Raw genomic sequence first — 19,738 nt, forward strand, 5'->3', positions numbered from 1 at the left:
GTTCAAAAACACATTCTTGCACACTAGCACACTCAAGTGACTCACAGGAAGAAATTAATCTCTCCAAAAGACAGTTCACGGATGACTCGATAAAACAGCAGAACTCTCAAAATGCTCAGTCGAACGATGGAAAAAAAAAGTGTTCTTGATGAAACTCACGGCTCCAGCAAATTTCTCTCGTGCTCTCGACCAGTCTCCGACACCACTCTCCATCCGATGACGCATTCAGCCGAACTTCTGCTACTGTCTTGCGTTAAACCAGGCGGAAAAATAGACATCTCACACAGCGAACATGGCGTGTCTGGTCTTTTTTCCCCTTTCCATCTGCCCAGACGTCTTTGCATCTCCCGCGGACGTACCGGAGACAGAGCAACCCATCAAAATAAAAGTCCCTCAGTGAAAAATATCTCCGTTACATTTGCATTCTGGTTTTTACATCTTGTTTTGCGATGTGTATTTTGATCGTAACACCTTTTAACCTTATTATTTATTATTCTCAGGTTAGGTAAAGTAAGTCGAGTCTGGCCTACATTGTAAGCATTTTAAATTACTTACAATTTGGTCAGAAGACTCCTCTGTGGTACGTTCTTTTTCAAAATCTTAAAACACTACAAATCAAGCCAAGGTAGGCAGCTTTTGTAATCAATTAAATTTCTTTTAATTGGTTACTTTTCTTTTTATAATAAACAAAAATGTAAAGGCAAATAAAACTTCATTAAAGTATAAAATACAGTAATCATTCAAAGTTTTTGTCAGCTCTGGGCTTCCCATCTTCAGCTTGGGGTTTCTTGTCCTCAGCTCTGAGCTTCTAGGCTTCGGGGTACTGAGGTATCAGTATCCCAAGAGGCAATCAACTCATCAGTCTTTTATACTCGTGTTGTTTATTGGGTTATCTTTTTGATTGACGTACGTTGTAAGTTTCCCAAAGTTTCCAGATCCTTCTCAAGGCCTCGCAGGTGCAGGCTGTCTGGCTTTTGCATCCTTGAACTCCAGTAAACTCAGCCAAGATGGCTGATGTCCTTATAAGGTTCTAAGTGTAGAAACCACAGTTCTCTGTGTCCTTGAGTGTCCTCTGTGTCCACACAAACATAGAACCACACACACTTCTGTGTGCTGCAGTCCAGTTCTGCTCCTCCTTCTCATGGACAGACACACACACACACACACACACACACACACACACACACACACACACACACACACACACACACACACACACATCTAACAATAACTCTACATATCTGGCCATACAGTACAATACATTTCTTAGAAACAAACAAATATAAATAACTAACAATAATATTGTAAGCAGTGCCTAATATTTAATACATTGGCCAAATGTGTAGCAACAGACATCCAAAATCTAAACAAAGAGGCATGGCAATTGCATTTTCTTGATATAATACAACAATCTGTTACTGGTTTTCTCACATTATTTTGTTGGATTTTTCCTAGAGGCAAAGTTCTGTTCACAGATGTTTTGGAGACATTTTTTGGTGAAGTGTTGTGCAGTTACCTCAGTATGACATAGAAGTCTTTCGCCAAACATGACTCCTGGGTGGTGTTGGTTTTGAACTTGGATGGGCACTTGATCTCAACGCAGCCAAGAAATTGGTTATGCTCCAATTTCAGGGAAAGTGAGGTTTATGAAAAACCCACATGCTGACACGTGATGGTTATTGTATTATCCCTTGTTTTGTTTTGTTTTTAATGTAGGCTTTCCTTGCATCCTCTTTATGTTTTGTACCCCAAGTAAGATTAGCTGTGATACATTTGCTGTCTTTTAGATAGCAAATTTTTTGATTGTTGACAGCTGGACTTGACATCAGTAGCATAAACAGCATGCATATTAGAGGCAGTGATTCTGCCTGCTCGAGCAGCAAACCAAAAAAAAGAGTTATGGTGTGTTTGCCTGTAGTCTTTTCGATTTGTTCAGCCTGTTGTTCTAAAACAGCTCTTTTGTTTGTTTGTTTGTTTTTTCCTGGCAGTGCTGTTCCACAATTGAGAAATCACATTCGTCAAGACTGGTGTTGCGTAGGCAGAGAAGGGATTGAACATTAGTGACAGGCTGCACAGGATCCTTGAACTCTTCGCAATAATGTGGCAGCACACTCAGTATAGCAGATTTGCCATCAGCTTTAAACAAGGAACACACCGTGCCGACGAAAGCAGAGTGCAGGGTTGGCTCACGTCGGCAGCGTCTGAGTCCAAAGTTGCCCTGACACACCAGCTGAGGCACACCAACACTGCACATTTTGCATGCCTCCTGTGTCTGACACACCCATTTCAGGTCTTGGAGTCTCTACTAATGAGCTGATAACTTGAATCAGGTGTGTTTGATTAGAGAGACATGCAAAATGTGCAGTGTTGGTGTGCCTCCAGGAACAGGGTTGGGAAACACTGATTTACAGAATATGATAAATTTTCAGGGTTATCAATCTCAAATTCATCGATGTAGAAATGTAGACGTATGTTTGGAAAGGAAGAAAGCTCACAACTTTTGAACTGGTCTCCATCAGTGTAGTCCTCCATAACATCCTGATGTTTGGGTGTTTTCTCTTGGTTAAGCATTGCCCACACATCCTCATTCTGAGCAACCTTTCTTAGCAGAGCCTTGAAAGTTATGTACTGGAAATATGCACCATGTTCTGTTTGATCCAGCGAATTTGTACAGGTGCAATGTATCCAAGTTCATCTTCACAATCGTGCTCAGGCATCCATTCACTACTGATCTGTTGAAGGCATTCATCAAACACATTTTGCTTATTAGGTAGTTCAGATAAATCAGCATCAGTGTCAATTTGATGTTGTTGTTGAAGATGAAATCTTATAATCTCAGCATAATGAGTGGTGAACTCCTGAAAGATGACTCGCAGGTTCTCCACAATACTGAACTGAACTGTGGCAGCAATACAATGCTTCTTTCTTAATTTCAAAATGAAAAGAAAGATTGCGCTTGAGGTTTGCAAGTAAATCTTGAATCATTTTCTTTTTTAACCCTTATAACTGTTGTGGGTCAATTTGACCCATTTTGATTTTTGAGTTTTCGGAAATATCAGTTAACCTATGTTTTTTTTATTTTTTCTTGAAATTTAGTGACATTTTAATTTCACCCAGAAAGCCATTCAAAAGCAACTACAGACCCAAAATACAAAACTGTCTATCCCACTTTTTGAGCATAGACTTGAAAATGACTTTTTCAACTTAAATTGTTACAATGAATACTTCACAGCACAGACACAAGTTTGGCACTGCTTCACAAATGAAGAATCTATTGTTATGTTTGTATTGCTGTAATTTTTTTTTTTTTAGGTTTGTCAAGATTACTTTAGGTTCAGACTAAGATATTATTGTTAGAAATGTATAATGGTAAATGTCCCACGAGTGGGGGGAGAGGCAGTCTTAAAAATAATAGTTTTATATATTTTTTTGTTTTATAAATCATAAATTCAGATATTTATTCTATGTAGTGTGTGAAAAGTATTGCTTGCTTTTTTTTTTTTTTTTTTTTTTTAAATCATGTGATTTTTGGGGAATTGTATTGAATCCAAATAGGGTCAATTTGACCTGGACCATACAGACTGTGACCTGAAATCGAACAGTGCATGAGGGTAGGCCAGGGTGACCACCAACAAACAAACCAAATGTGGGACGATTAGTAAGTTTGTGTGGGACAATGTGGGACATATTACCAACACTAAAACACAACCTGAAGCTGTTATATAATGTCTATCTAACTTAATAACAACATTTGTAATCTTCCTTTCAGCTGATAAAAATACTTTGTTCTTTAGTCCCTTCCAGAAAACACCATTACATCACACTATAACAAAACATGTCTTTATTTTACATGTAATTTAAATTAAACATCACTGACCCTAAAGGCAGCAGGCATCATGCAGATAACTATTTTTAGGTGACCAGATTTCTGAAATGGAAACTGGGGACATTTCCTATTCGAGTGATCAAAATATCACCAAAATCTAAGTTGTTATTATCTATTTAAAAACAGGGACAATACATTTTTGAATGTTTTTGTTTTTAATTGTTGTGGGTTCCTTATAGGCTATTACATTAATAATTATGATTTAGTTTTATTATTAGGACTTTTGCTCTGGTCTAAATACAATTCACCAAAAAAAAAAAAAAAACTTTTACACGATTAATAGTAACCTGTAAAAGCAGTTCAAAACAATATGTCTGTTATAACATTAGTGTGACTTTACAAAAGCACATTACATTACAAAAATAAAACATAAATATAAGAAGATAAATATTTTACAGCATTTAACATATTTTTTAACATTATTGAATTTATTTTAATTTTCAAAAGCTGTTTTAGCTGTATACAGTCATTACAACGGTTTTAACTATTTTTAACTATTATTCTGCATTTTAGACTCATTTTAAGCACAAAGTACGTGTATTATTTTATTTTATATTTATTCATATCTGAGTGTACCTTCACCACGTAGTTAAGACGTGTGTGTGGAAATTGCTGCGTTGTGACGGAACTTATGTGGACGTTTAAAATTGTGCAAATCTCGCACCCTGTTGAGGCCTTGTTATAAAACATACAAACAGTATGAATAGTTAGTATGTTACTAACCTTGAAACTGATAACGATGTTTATTATGATATTTGACGATAATGGCGTTTTGCTCTGTTCCAGATTACGTTCCTCAGGAAGTAGCGGCGCGCGCGCGACCAAGTGTAGCTGCACAGCCCCCTCTGTTGGAGAACATGATCACTACACAATTTCTCCAGCAGGCTGCTGTATGCTCGTCGGTCTTTTTGCAATCATGCGGGTTGGTTCCCAGCAAACACAGTACGTTGTGACGACGTCGTCAGTTAGTCGTCATTTGGTCAGCGTGACATTACTTTATGACAACGTTGTGAGGACGTCGTGGTAATGTTCCATTTTTTAGAATCTTGGCTAACGTTCCAGAAACGTCGCGGGCACGTCCTCAAAAGACGTCGCTGGTTAATCCCACGGAGAACGTTGTAGCGACGTGGTCCATTGGTCTCCTGATAACTTTCCAGATATGTAACTTTTTGTGTTCAAAATGTACAAAAATTATACAATGGGAATGTACAACATGAATACATTTTCCAAACCGTGTTTTTGTTGTACCCTGAATCATTATGGTACACCTAGATAAGTGTTTATATTCGGACTATTTTAGACCAGTCTGGTAGGAACCGCTGCGGAGTAGCACAAATACCTGCGTGATTCGTCATAGACATAAACAGAGAAGTAGCTCCGGCTACAATGTTCTTCCGCAAGATGCATGCCGTTCTGTTTAACCGTTAGAGCGCCAAAAGTTATGGACATGTTTATATATTATATGTTGTGTTTGTGAATGAAGGAGATTTATTGGATGGGGCACGCGCGAGACAAATTCGAAATTTTAAATGAGCAAGTCTAACGGACTTTCGGAGAATCTTGAGTACTGCGCATGCGCATCATTTTGTTCTGTAACGGTCGACTTCCAGCAGACGGACACGGAGTAAAAGGTAAGCCCTTAAGGTACTGCTTTTATTCATCGTTTTTGCCCATGTGACACTAAATATCACTTGTGATGAGTAATGTTAGTGCAGTGTTTTTGGTTTTCTAAATGTATTTCATAAATAAATTACGTTTGGTTAATGTGCGCACGAGCGCTGTCCCCGTGAGGCGGTCTGAGGTAACTTAGCGTTAATGTTAAAATTATCTGAGACGCAGTTTTATATTCTTATTTTAGTTATTTTAAGTGTAACGTTCACTGTTTAATGCTCTAAACGGCAAAATAATCACTTATATTCGTTAAACGGCAACTGTAGTAAAGTGTTTTTTAATTTTAGACCCTGCCTGGCCTCCTTGAAGCTCATATGAACCATATTGAAAATTCAATAAAATCATACACGGTTAATTACTTCACGATTTGTTTACTTAAATTCTTTGTAATGACAGCCAGTGAAGCAGCCAAATCAATGATTTAGAGTTGTTTATAACAAAATATTCTCGTTTGTCGCCACTTACTGGTTTAATGTGAACGTTATGTGTGAGTCTATTCATTCTAAGAAATCTAACATACTTTTTATTTTCAGCAGCTGGAGGAGAGACAGCCTGTGCAGCAACAACAAGACAACAATGATTATAAGCAGGGGTGAGTATTAAATTAGTTTCTGACTTGTTCAGTACCAGTAGATATTTATAAGGTCCTGGACTAATGGTGCTGCTATCGGTATGTATGTAACGTTCAGTCATTAATTGCCCTTTATATACAACCACATATCATTCAGATAATCTCCAGGTGGACTGCACGGGTCCAGGATCAAGAGATCATTCATCATGCAGACCATGTTCCAGGAGAAGCAGCGTATACTGGGTGAACAACTATGCCTCACTTTTCCAATATCACTTAGGTAAGACTAAATGGATTTAAAGTGATTTCAATCATGGTAATTTGTTTCAGGTCTGCTTGATCATTTTGTTGTCCTGGATGTGAGAACATGGTCAAAAGATGTGTCAATCAGCATCCAGCCATAAAAGCAGCCTTCTCGTTAAAGGGTTAGTTCTCCCAAAAATGAAAATTCTGTCATTTATTACTTACCCTCATGTCGTTCCACACCCGTAAGACCTTTGTTAATCTTCAGAACACAATTTAAGATATTTTAGTTGAAATCCGATGGCTCAGTGAGGCCTCCATAGGGAGCAATGGACATTTCCTCTCTCAAGATCCATTAATGTACTAAAAACATATTTAAATCGGTTCATGTGAGTACAGTGGTTCAATATTAATATTATAAAGTGACAAGAATATTTTTGGAGCACCAAAAAAACTAAATAACGAATTATTTAGTGATGGCTGTTAAGTTAAACTTGAAATTCTAAGGGAAAAAATTGTATTCATTATTGTTAAATAAAGACTGGAAATCTATCGGATGAGATGAGGTTTGATGTGAGATCAAAATGAATGAATACTATTGGTTGTGGACACGTAGTGCAACCTGGAAGGAACAAGGAAGCTGATTGGCCATTGGATCTCCACATGTCACATAGAACCAGGTGTGCCTGTTTGATTATCAGTGTGCAGAGGATCTCTGCTGGCAGTGAATGCGCTTCTTTTACCCAAGTTGGTGCTAATACTGGTTATAAAACCAAAGGATAAGTGTTGTTAAAGCATGCATGGATATAGCCACTGAGTTTGGAAGAAACCACATGCTGAGTTTGGTCAAAGACAGTTGGGAAAAGCCACAATGTGTTCATCAACTTTGAGACGCTACTGGTTATTAAGCTAAACATCTGACTAAGCATCTGAGTTAAACATCTGAATTAACCTGTGAAGAAAAGCAAATGAGGATCAAGTTGTTACTGAAAATAAATTGCTTCGATGATAAAGGATGTTTTGAGTTATTCCATGCGCACTCAAGAGTTGGTTGAAGCCTTTGTCAAGTTAGGGTAAACATTGTGGCAGAGAAGAATCCCTAGATAACTTGACAATGGCCGATTTCAAAACAATGCTTCAGGAAGCATCGGAGCACAGATGAATCAGTGTGTCGAATCTGCTGTACGGAGCGCCAAAGTCACGTGATTTCAGCCGTTGGCAGTTTGACACGCGATCTGAATCATGATTCGACACACTGATTCATTTGTGCTCCGATGCTTCATGAAGCAGTGTTTTGAAATTGGCCATCACTAAATAAGTCGTTATTTTGTTTTGTTTTTTTGGCGCTCCAAAAATATTCTTGTCGCTTTATAATATTAATATTGAACCACTGTACTCACATGAACTGATTTAAATATATTTTTAGTACCTTTATGGATCTTGAGAGAAGAAGTGTCCATTGCTCCCTATGGAGGCCTCACTGAGCCATCGGATTTCAACTAAAATATCTTAATTTGTGTTTTGAAGATTAATGTCTTACGGGTCTGAAACGGCATGAGGGTGAGTAATAAATGACAGAATTTTCATTTTTGGGGAACTAACCCTTTAAAAGGCTCAGGAGGACAAACAGGTAATTCACAGGGTTGAATTTCACAATTCAATTACTCACAGAGACAAGGAGATGTTAATAATTCTGAATTTGAGGGGTCAGCAATTTTACTATTTGATACATTTACACTTTTTATTTAATTCAGAAATCATTGTGATTGATGAATCTGAATATAGGTGATGTGTACATTTATTTAGAAATCGGATTTGATATTTTAAAATGCACTGTCTGTCCAAAATTACAGACTTTCCCGCTGTTGGTGCATATTAACCATCATCCTGTCATTGTTTCTTTTCTGTTTCAAAAAGCAGACTTTATATTTATCATTCCAGGTCCTGATTAGGAGACGCAGAGAACATGAAGCTATGTGCCATGCTGTTTATATTTATCAAGCAGTAAAAATGCTTAAAACTAAACAGAAGCATTTTGAAATTTTATGACAACCGTCATTTATTACACTGCATTCATTCAACAACAATGGTTACACATGCTTTACACTTTCAAATTTCAGTTTTTAATCTGATCAAGTGTTTACATGTCCTATCGAACAGATTAGAAAAGGTTTAAACCACCCCTTACAATCAGAATGAAATTTTAAAATCTGATTTGGCAAATTTATTCTGAATGACATGGTTGCATGTGACTTAAAGGGATAGTTCACCCAAAAATGAAAATTCTGTCATCATTTACTCACCCTCACCGATTACAAATTAATTATTAGGGTCCATGTAAATGCAGCTATTGTATAGTCTCAAATGATACACAATCACATCACATAGGCTGCTTGGCAACCCTATAACTTTTTTAAATCTGAAGCTATAGCAGCAACATTAGCTGTGTTTACATGGGCTCTAATAATCAGACTTTAATCAGACTAGTAGCACAGATGGAATAAAAAGTCACATGTAACCACATTAGTTGAAATGAATTGGCCGGGTCCAATTGACATTTAATTCGGATTGAAAGGGCATGATTAAAGCTTTTTTAAAATCTGTTCGATTAAAACTGTTCGAATCAATTTGACTATCAAATACAATCCAAAATCTCCTTCCTCTCATCATCTCATCCGCAAGCTTCTTGTTTTGGGCGTTGAAAGGGGCATTTTTACTCCTTGATAAATATAAACAGCATGGCACAAAGCTTAATGTGCTCATCGTCTCCTAATTAGGACCCATAATAGATAAATGTTAAGTCTGTTTTTAAAACAAAGAAAAGCTGTGTAGTGCAGTCGTGCAATGTACCAACTGCTTTGACATGATTATCGGGTTAACTAACTTGTATGCAAGGGCTCACAAACTACTGAGTTTTCGAACTTACAAAGTGTACGCCTGCCTAAAGTGTTAGTTCACACAAAAATGAAAAAAAAAAAATGACTCACCCTTATGTCATTCCGAACATGCAAGAATGTGTTGTTCATCTTCGAAACATAAGTGAAGATATTTTAATGAAATCTGAGAGTTATCTCCCTCAATTTACAGACCATGCAACTAACACTTTGATACTTCAAAAAGTTCATAAAGAGATTGTAAAAGTTATCCATATGAATGGAGCAGTTTAGTCCAAATTTGAACATGAACTTCAAAGAGACTTGTTCGCTTAATGCAATATACAGTTTGAGTTTAGACTTTTATTTACATATAAACATTAATTAGCGAACATAAATGGAAGCTCAACTGTACTTTTTGTATATTCACTAGTGTATTAAATTTGTTCATTATATAAAGTGATCGAGTTTATTCAGAAAATTTGAACTAAACCTCTCAATATTCATTAGATTAGATTTACGATCTGTATGAACTTTTGTTTTAAACATCAAAGTGGCAGTTGTGTAGACTGTCAGTGGAGGGACAGAAAGCTCTCAGATTTCATTAAATTATCTTTATTTGTGTTTTGAAGATGAACGAAAGTCTTAACAGGTTTGGAACGACATGAATTCATGTCATGATAAAAACAAATAATGTTGTAACTCACAATATATACATATTTTAATGATTTCAAAATACTATCAAAAATTTAAAAAAAAACTTCATAATCGCAATTCATTTAGGCTACATGAAATATGCCCTTACTGTATTTTTTCTTAAAATATTTTTTTCTTGCTTTCGTGTACAGAAAGATGTATTTTTGAGGAGGCTGCAACAACGACTAAAGCCAGGGACACACTTAACGACTGTAAGGCCGATTATAAATAAACTAATTAACTGATCTTGCCCAAACACGTTGAGTCAGAGCCAGTTGCATTCAGTCTTTTATAATCTGTAAGTATTTAAATCCACTTCAGTCGAAGGAAACAGTTTTTAAGTGTGTTGATTTCAGTCTTAGAATGTTTCTTCTAGTCGTTCAGTTCAGTGTGTCCCCAGCTTGAAGTAATCGTTAATGTAAGTTCTTTGAGAATTTGTGCACTGTTTATTATCTAAATGTAATAATGTACACTGCCAATCAAAGATATTGAGATTTGGAAGATGTAGCAAAATTTAATTTATTCCTTTGATGAAAAATTTTCGGCATAATTTTTCTAGTCTTCAGTGCCACTTGATCTTTGATCATTCTAATATGCTGAATTGATGCTCGACATTTCTTTTGAAATGTGCTGCTTCATATTTTTGTGTTCTTGAGCATCAAATCATCATATTAGAATGATTTCTGAAGGATCATGTGACACTGAAGACTGGAGTAATGATGCTGAAAATTCAACTTTAATCACAGGAATAACTTACTTTTAAAAATAGATTAAAATAGAAAACAGTTAATAGTAAAACTATTTTAGAATATTAAAGTAAAACTACTTCACAATATTATTATTTTACTGTATTTTTTCATCAAATGCTGCCTTGGTAAGTAGAAGAGACTGCTTTTAAAAGTAAAAATGCAACTTCTAACAATTTAATTCAACCTTTCAGCTGCCAGAGGAGGATGATGATGGCAGTGGTGACCGAGGTGACTGTGCAACTCAGGATGAAGAAGAGGAGGAACATGTAAGTTAAACATGCTTTCCTCATACCTTTCTAACAAACAATAAACCTGACTACAATAACTACTATAATATATTTTTTTTTAGCTTCCAGTTTGCAAAAATCCAAAGTGAATATATAGAGACCATCCTCCTATCCTTGCCTCAGAAGAACCTGAGAAAGACCCTCTTCCTCTTCTCTCACAGCTCTCCATCATCTACCTCTACAACACTGTTGGCAAGAGTGTTATACACAGCTGAGGACACGGTAATGAGAGATGTCAAATTCTTCCTCAAAGTCCGCATGTTCATTTTCTTGAACAAAAACTGTACATGTATTTTTGGGTGGGCCAAACTATTATTTGAAGAAATGCTAAAAATCTCTATATTGTTCTTTGTACATATCTTTTACTCTTTATGAATGTCATCTTCTGGATTTTTTTTTAGCTTTTGAGAAGCTCAAGGACTGTATATCTTTGGTAATTGTGATATTGTCTGGCAGTAAAGCAGTATTAAAGCACATTACCTCAGTATATTTGTAGCAGCTGCCTCATACAGGACACTTAGGAAATGGTTTAATATATATTTTTTGCAAATAAAGTAATAAAATATCTGCTGAATCTTTTTCATATCTTTGTCATTTTTGTGCCAAATTATGGATAGTAGTAATCATAAGAGTATCTATAAATATAATTGATAAAATCATTATTTAACTATACCCATCTAATGATAAAACACTTTGTCAATTAAAAGAATAAAACATATTAATCACTGGTTACATTTATTTATTGATTGTATTGTTTGATCTATGAATGTGTTCAATTTATGAATTCATGTGTTAACACTTTACATGGTTAAAACATGGTTACATGGTAATATTCAAATGTATTGGCTTAGTAATTGTACAAAGTAACAATGCTGATGACTTCATGGATGCAGTTTGTTTCTAGCCATTTTCTGTCAGAATTTAATGAGGGTTTCTATTGGTTTCCACTACATATTTTGATCTGCAAATGTATTAACCAAAGCAATACAATTCCCTATAACAATTAGAATTTATTATAAGGTTTTATAGCAGAGAATGAAGTGTTTATCAGTTCTGCATTGATTTCAAGGTTATGGACGGTGCACATTTCCATTACCCGGAGTAAAGGTCGAGGTGGTATTTTGGTCTTTAGGACGTACCTGTCACGTTCCAGCAACGTACCACTAAAACGTCGCCACAACGAATATGGGAATCACAAAGTTACGTCGCTGGAACGTTATTCGGGACGTCGTTGCAACTAATATGAGCCGATCCGGTTACGTTTTCACAACGTGCCAGTTTGGTCGTTAAGACGTTACTGTCACGTTCCAGCGACGTACCGCCATAACGTCGCCACGACGAATATGGGAATCACAAAGTTACGTCCCTAGAACGTTATTTGGAACGTCGCTGCGACTAATATGAGCCGATCCAGTTACGTTTTTACAACGTGCCAGTTTGGTCGTTGAGACGTACTCCTCACGTTACAGAGACATACCACTATAACGTCGCCACGACGAATATGGGAATCACAAAGTTACGTCCCTAGAACGTTATTTGGTACGTCGCTACAACGAATATGGTCCGGTCCAGTTACGTCGTCACAACGTAACTGTGTTAGCTGGGTTTGAACGAGCTGTAAAACGGGGACATTTCAGGTGACAGAACATCAAAAACCGGTCTGGTCACCCTATTTTTGAAACAGTTTTGACCAAGTCCAACTCCGCTCTACATTTGGATTGACAGCGTCACATGTGACCATGTTTACTCCTTTCTTTTCAACCATTGGATTGGATTTAAAAAACGGCTGTTGGGATGTTACTTCTGTCGAAGCGCTGGTAGGTGAAAAACTACGCAGCAAAAATAATAAGTTTAATGCTAAAAAGTCAAAATAACGCAAGCACGCGTTTTCTAAATATTATAATTAAAAACCAACAAACTGATGAAAATGCGGGACATTTTCTCAATATGCGACGTGCGGGACAAGGAGTCAAAATGCTGCGCGGTACAACGCAAAGCGGGACGGGTGGTCACCCTACATGAGGGTTAAAAAGGGACAGTTAACCCAAAAATTAAAATTCTGTCATCATTTACTCGACCTCGAGTTGTTCCAAACCTGTATGAATTTCTTTATTCTGCTGAAAGAAAGATATTTTGAAGAATGTTAATAAGAGCTCTGGGGCACCATTGACTACCATAGTATTATTTTTTTCCTACGGAAGTCAATGGTGCCCCAGATCTGCTTGGTTACAAACTTTCTTCAAAATATCCTTTGTGTTCAGCAGAAATTCATACAGGTTCGGAACAATTTTAAACAGAATTTTAATTTTTGGGTGAGCTATCCCTTTAACCCTTTCGCACGTAAGTTTCAAATATTTTGTCTGACCCCCCAGCGTGAGTTTTTTAAGGCGACCGTAATTAGAACGTATCACTTTATGGTTTCCATGGTGACGCGTCATTGCTTGTTATGTGACACCGGGTGTGTCTCATACGTCCTGAAAAGTGAAGCCGCGGGCTCTTTGATCGCCCCCTGGTGGCTGGATGCAGTACAAGTCATAAACCCGCCCTCTCAATGCAAACTAATGGCACTTGTCAAAATAACAAAAAATTAATTACACATACAATAAAATTTTCCGAAAGATGGTTTTGGTCATTTAAGGTAGTTGTTATCATGCTGATATATATTCAATAGTTCATTTTTGTGATCAGTTTGATTTTTGCAAGCAATTTGGTGCTATAGAAACGGGGCGTGTCGTCACGATTTACAGTTGATTGACAGCTTCTCTGAGGACTGTCGGAGCTTTGAGGGGAGATTGAAGATGAATAAATATTATTTTTCGATTTCTGTGTTATTTCTCACTGACAAAAGTTGTTGTTCAGCAGTAAACTGTCCTAACCGACCTACAGATCTGACGGATCACTGAGTTTTTTTCGGTCACGTTAAATGTGGACTTTATAAGCTAAATGTTATTAGCCAAGATAACACGGCTAATGTTAGCCATGACGGAAAAAGCAGGTGATCATAATCTGGCAGTTACTAATTATCTTTATGGGTATAAAATAATAATTATCAGGACAAAACTAATCCTACTCTAGTTAATTAAAGAGCACTGTCTAACGTTACAGCAATCGATCTGCTGTAGAGTTAGTTCAACTTTACCGAGGTTTCAAAAATATTATTGCTCTAGAAACAGAATATTTTTTTACAAGTATAATTTTAATTTGTGTATAATTTATTTATTTAAAATACATCAATTACGATATGTTGTTTTGACCTAGTTATGAGTAATTTAGTTTAAAACTGAACAATGTGCATTAATAAACATTCAAATAAATGTAAATTCCTTATTGCCAGATGTAATTAAGCCATCGTTTAAGCCAAATGAAAAAGGGAGGAGGAAAAGAAAAATATAATAAACAATAGATAATAAAACAAATAGGTGATCTGATCTTGATGACGCAGACGTCTGGGCGGAAGTTTGATACCGCGACTCCGCCTCCGCCTCCTGGTTTCACTGAGTCTTTCTGCGCATGCCCAGGTTCCAACATGTCAACGCCCATCATCGTCCGTTTTACCTTCAGTTCATTACAATGGAAGGAAGCGGCGTTGCGTCGTCCATCTTTTTTTACAGTCTATGTGTAACACACAGCAGCACTGTATGAATGATGATCTGCTTTCATTTAATTTTTCCTTTTATATTCAAAATATTCACAAATTTGTTATAGCACGTTCTATAGCATGAAATATCTAATATTCCGATTGCCAAATATGTGCAAGTGGATGTGTTTTGCTGTTTAAACACCTTTATAACGATCGCGTTAGTTGAGCCCAGTGCCCAAGGAAGTCGACCGGAAGTTGAAGTCGGCCGGGTGCCGCCATCTTGTAGCAGAACTTCACTTGCGTTAGCATCCCCATTGACTCCCATTCATTTTGGCGTCACTTTGACAGTGAATAACTTTACATCTATGGCGTTTAAAGACTCCATTTGTCCATTATTTATTTCTAAAGATACACGACAATGTATAAAGGGCTCCATTACCTTCTATGTTACATTATGGCCCCGTAGATACAGTTTTTGTAAAAATAGGCTAACGATTGCGTCATAACCACTCGACTCTCTGTCGCACAGTAGAGAAATTACCGTACAGACAGGAGGAGAAGCTCGCAGGCAATCGGGGAGATGTCAAGAGAGATGGCGTACTGGCGTTACATTTTAAAATACTATACAAAATAATTAATCAGAATACTTACTCCTGCTTACTCACGCCAAAGAACTCCCCGCTCAAGCTCGCCGTCTCTGCAAGATTAACAATGGCAGTTTGCACGCACAGCTACTAGAAGATTTACATCTGTCAGACAGGTTGCGGACGTCATCAAGCTTAGTTTGAGTCTGCGCGTCAGAAACGGAAGTGCTAAAAATCGCTAAAAATGGGCTTCACTTGTCTCAATTGAGTTCCAATGGGGTCGCTGTGTCCATTTCTTTTACTGTCTATGGTTGAGCCATATGAGCGATGGGCGCCGCCATGTTAGTTTGCACCGCGCAGAGAATCGGATCTGTTGGATTTACAAGCCGTGAATTTATCCACTTCTCCCGAAATACATGAAAGTAAGTGTGCCGGTGAACTGGGGAAGAATAGAGTAAGCTTTTAAGTTACTTTCACAATGTATATCTGATATGAATTAAACGTGTTGTCAAGTTATAATGGAAAGGGTTGTTATTTCCGCTTCTATAGACATCATTGTGTATTTTACAAACTCTAAATATATTGTTTTGTTAGTACTCATGTGCATTTAAATGTCTGAAACCTGAAATGAACATTATTTGGTTGAAAACACTGCATATATGTGATATCAAAAGCGCTGCGCGCGTCCGTCTCTGGTTTAGCGCCAGTTAAAGCGCGCACGCACATTTGAATTTGGCAGTTGATCACGTAATGCGCTGAACGTTCTAATCACACCGGTGTGATCGTACGCTCCTGGGGCCAGCCAAGACTGATCACACCGGTGTGATCGTACGTGTTAAAGGGTTAAGAGTAAAACATTTAGGAATACAACCTATATATATATATATATATATATAGCTGCACGGGTCCGACGAAAAAATGGCCACGCTTCATACAGATGTCTTTTGTTATTTTATTTGCTCTCTCTCTCTCTCTCTCTCTCTCTCTCTCTCTCTCTCTCTCTCTCTCTCTCTCTGCAGACACCGTGAAAACTACAAGAAATAAAAACATAATTCTCAAATATGCATTTCTCAAGTGTCTTGTGATAATGTCCACTGGTATGCAATTGAATGACGCAACAGAAATACAACAATCCGTAATAACACGTTACATTTTTGTGCAGAGTGACATAAAACAACATCATAAACAATATGCATTAAACACAAAGTAAATTACCGTGTGCGCCTCCCAGACCACATGCAGATAAAACAATTATCTTGAGGATTTATGTCCCGCAGTCTCTCTGCATCCGCTCCCAACTTAACAATGGTCATGTGACGCATTACGCTTCTTAAAGAACCCTTTATATTAAACAGTAATATAAAGGGAGTAATAATACCTATACATGTATAACATTTGTTTTTAAACAATGAATAAAATAACAATAGTAATTAATTTATAAGCAGAAGTTCAAAAATATACATTTGAATGAAAAACTGTCTTTTGACAGTTACACTCCCACCAAATTACTAATTTATGATTAACTTTTTGTAAACGTTTAAATAAATGTAGTAATTTCAAAACCAAATTTTAGACAAATAGTCTGTTCTCTGAAGTAATACTAATTGTCAAACTCTTGATACAACTCTCAATGTTAGCTTTATTGCATGAGATTTAAATGTTCTCTACAAGCACCACTAACTTATGAATAGGACGTTCAAGAATGGATGGATTAGTGAGTCGCTGACCCTCTTTCCCTAACTTTCTATTTCCTATTTGTATTGTGGCTTTTCACACCAGGCCATCTTCATCTTCACAAACATCAAGCACTCGTCGGAGTCTCCATTCACTGCGGGGAATCCCGTCCTCCTTGACAATGACGATATCTCCAACCTTCACATTGCGTCTTGGAGTGTGCCACCGTTGTCTGAGAGTGATGTTTGCGAGATATTCCTTTCTCCATCTACTCCAAAATTGCTCTGTCAGATATTGAACTCTGCGCCACCTTTTTCTTGCGTACAGGTCTTCTTGCACACATTTCCCTGGTGGAGGCAGCGGAACAGAGGATTTCATGGTGAGTAAATGGTTTGGGGTAAGAGGCTCTAGCCCTTTGGGATCATTGATGGTATCTGTGGTGAGTGGGCGGCTATTTATGATTGACATGGCTTCATAGAAGAAAGTTCTCAAGGAAGCATCATCCAGTCTTCCTGAGCTCTGAGAAAGGACCCAGCTTAGGACACTCCTAACTGTTCTGATCTGCCTTTCCCAAACCCCTCCCATGTGACTGGCATCAGGTACGTTCATAATGAAGTCACATTATTGCTTCTGAGATAGGTAAGCAGTCAATCTGTTTTTGTCCAATTCTTTCAAAGCCTTTGTCAGCTCATTTTTCGCCCCAACAAAATTTGTCCCTTGATCCGATCTGATCTCTCTTACAGCTCCACGGATCGCTATAAAGCACCGCAAGGCATTTATGAAGGCATCAGTTGTGAGATCTTCCAGCATCTCTATGTGGATTGCTCTTGAGGAGAAACAGGTGAATATGAGACCATATCTCTTTTGCTCTTTACGACCTTGCTTAGTTAGAAATGGTCCGAAGCAATCCATCCCACAATAAGAGAATGGTGGAGAGGGATCAACACGGCTAGCAGGTAGGTCAGCCATCTTTTGCATTTCGGTTGGCCTGCGAGCTCTCCTGCATGTAACACATTGCTTAATGTGGTTTGCCACAACTTTGCTGCCACCAACAATCCAGTAACCATTTGTTCTCAATTCATTGAGGGTCTGTCCTCTGCCTTGGTGCTGAGTTTTCTCATGGCAGTAATCCAAGATAAGACGTGTGACCACGCCATCTCTCGGGAGGATTGCTGGGTGCTTTGAGTCAAGAGGTAAGGAAGCTTTCTGTAATCGCCCTCCCACCCTGAGAACACCATCATACAGTACTGGGTCAAGTTGGAACAATGGGTGACTATGTGGCAATTTGCCATGACTCAGTATTTGTATCTCATTTTTGAAGGCATCCTTTTGTGCCAATTTTATAAGCATGAGACTGGCCTTTCTCATGTCTTCAACATTTATGGGTTCAACGGTTTTGTCTCTTGCCAATTGCTGTATACGTGCGACAACTTTTAATGCTGTGTGCCATTTTGAAAACCGCTTAAACCTCCCCAAAAAATTCTCATCTTGCACTACCTTAGTTTGTAGTACTTGTGTCGTTCTGATTTCTGATTTTGAACAAGCAGCTCTGGAGTTGTCTTTGGTGTGATAATATCTTTTTCCCAAAGAAACTTGGGTCCAGTTAGCCAATTTGAATTAATCAACTCTGACACCTTGAGGCCCCTGGAAGCATGATCTGCTGGATTTTGATCAGAGTCTATATAATGCCACTGTGCAGGGTCAGTTGTTTCACGGATTCTTTGAACTCGATTCACCACAAAAACGTGAAACCTACAGGCTTCATTGTTAATGTAGCCTAAGACCACCTTTGAATCTGTCCAAAAGTATTCTTGGTCAATTTTGAGCTCCAGCTCATCCTTTAACATGTTACTGACCGCTGAAGAGATCACCGCAGCTGTTAACTCAAGCCTGGGTATTGTCACAACCTTTGTGGGTGCAACCCTTGCCTTGCCAATAACAAAGGAGCAGTGCACTTTGTCTTCACTCAGTACCCGGATATATGAGCATTGACCATAGCCATGACTACTCGCATCTGAAAAGTGATGGAGTTCAATCCTGTGAACTTTCCCTAGATTTTCAGGAGCAAAGAACCTTGGAATCTGGAGATTTTGCAGGTTCTTCAGTTCGTTCAGCCAGCTTGTCCATTGTGGCATTAACTCCTCAGGCAGAGGTTCATCCCATCCAATGCCTTTTTGGCACATCTCCTGCAGTACCTTTTTTCCTAGTAGGAGGAAGGGAGCTAGGAAGCCTAGCGGATCAAACACCGAAGCCACAGTTGAGAGGATTCCTCTCCGTGTTGCTGGTTTCTCATCCAGGGCAACTTTAAAGGAAAAGGTATCATTATTTACACTCCACTTTACTCCCAACATGGTCTGGACTGGGAGTTCATTAGATCCAAGTTCCACATCCTGAACTCCGCTGGCTCGTTCGCTGACAGGAATTGACTCTAAAACCTTTCTGTTGTTGGACATGAACTTGTGTAGACGTAATTTCCCTTTAGCACACACATTTCTGGCTTCTTGGACTAGTTTGATAGCTGCATCCACATTTCTACACTAATGAGTCCATCATCAAAATAGAAATTCTTTTTGATGAAGCTGGCTGCTGCAGGATACTTTCTTTCATTTTCACATGCAAGATACTTCATTCCATAATTCACACAGCCAGGTGAGGATGCTGCCCCGAAAAGATGGACTTTCATGCGATACTCCTTTGGCTCTGAATTTGTATCGCCATTTTCCCACCACAGGAACCGCAAGTAATCTCTATCTTCCTGGCTTACATGGAACCTGTGGAACATCTTTTCGACATCACAAATAACTGTGACTGGATGTTTGCGAAACCTGCAGAGCACCCCTGTTAGCCCATTAGTGAGATCAGGTCCACTTAGCAAGTGATCATTCAAAGCGGTGCCGTCATACTTGGCAGAGCAGTCGAACACA

General features: G+C 38.0%; 1 long non-coding RNA gene across 2 annotated transcripts; it reads left to right on the forward strand.

The window, feature by feature from the left end:
- Positions 1-5,268: 5,268 nt before the first annotated feature.
- On the forward strand, positions 5,269-11,201 carry LOC125258228. Of its 2 annotated transcripts, XR_007182554.1 has the most exons (5): positions 5,269-5,517; positions 6,091-6,149; positions 6,286-6,408; positions 10,881-10,955; positions 11,039-11,201. It is a non-coding gene; the product is annotated as an uncharacterized LOC125258228 (long non-coding RNA). The 2 variants fall into 2 exon arrangements; XR_007182553.1 differs by lacking the exons at positions 10,881-10,955; positions 11,039-11,201 and adding an exon at positions 6,459-6,627 and having other exon boundaries at positions 6,286-6,371.
- The last annotated feature ends 8,537 nt before the right edge of the window (positions 11,202-19,738 follow it).

This window comes from Megalobrama amblycephala, linkage group LG22 (genome assembly GCF_018812025.1).
Source record: "Megalobrama amblycephala isolate DHTTF-2021 linkage group LG22, ASM1881202v1, whole genome shotgun sequence".
Lineage (NCBI taxonomy): Eukaryota > Metazoa > Chordata > Actinopteri > Cypriniformes > Xenocyprididae > Megalobrama > Megalobrama amblycephala.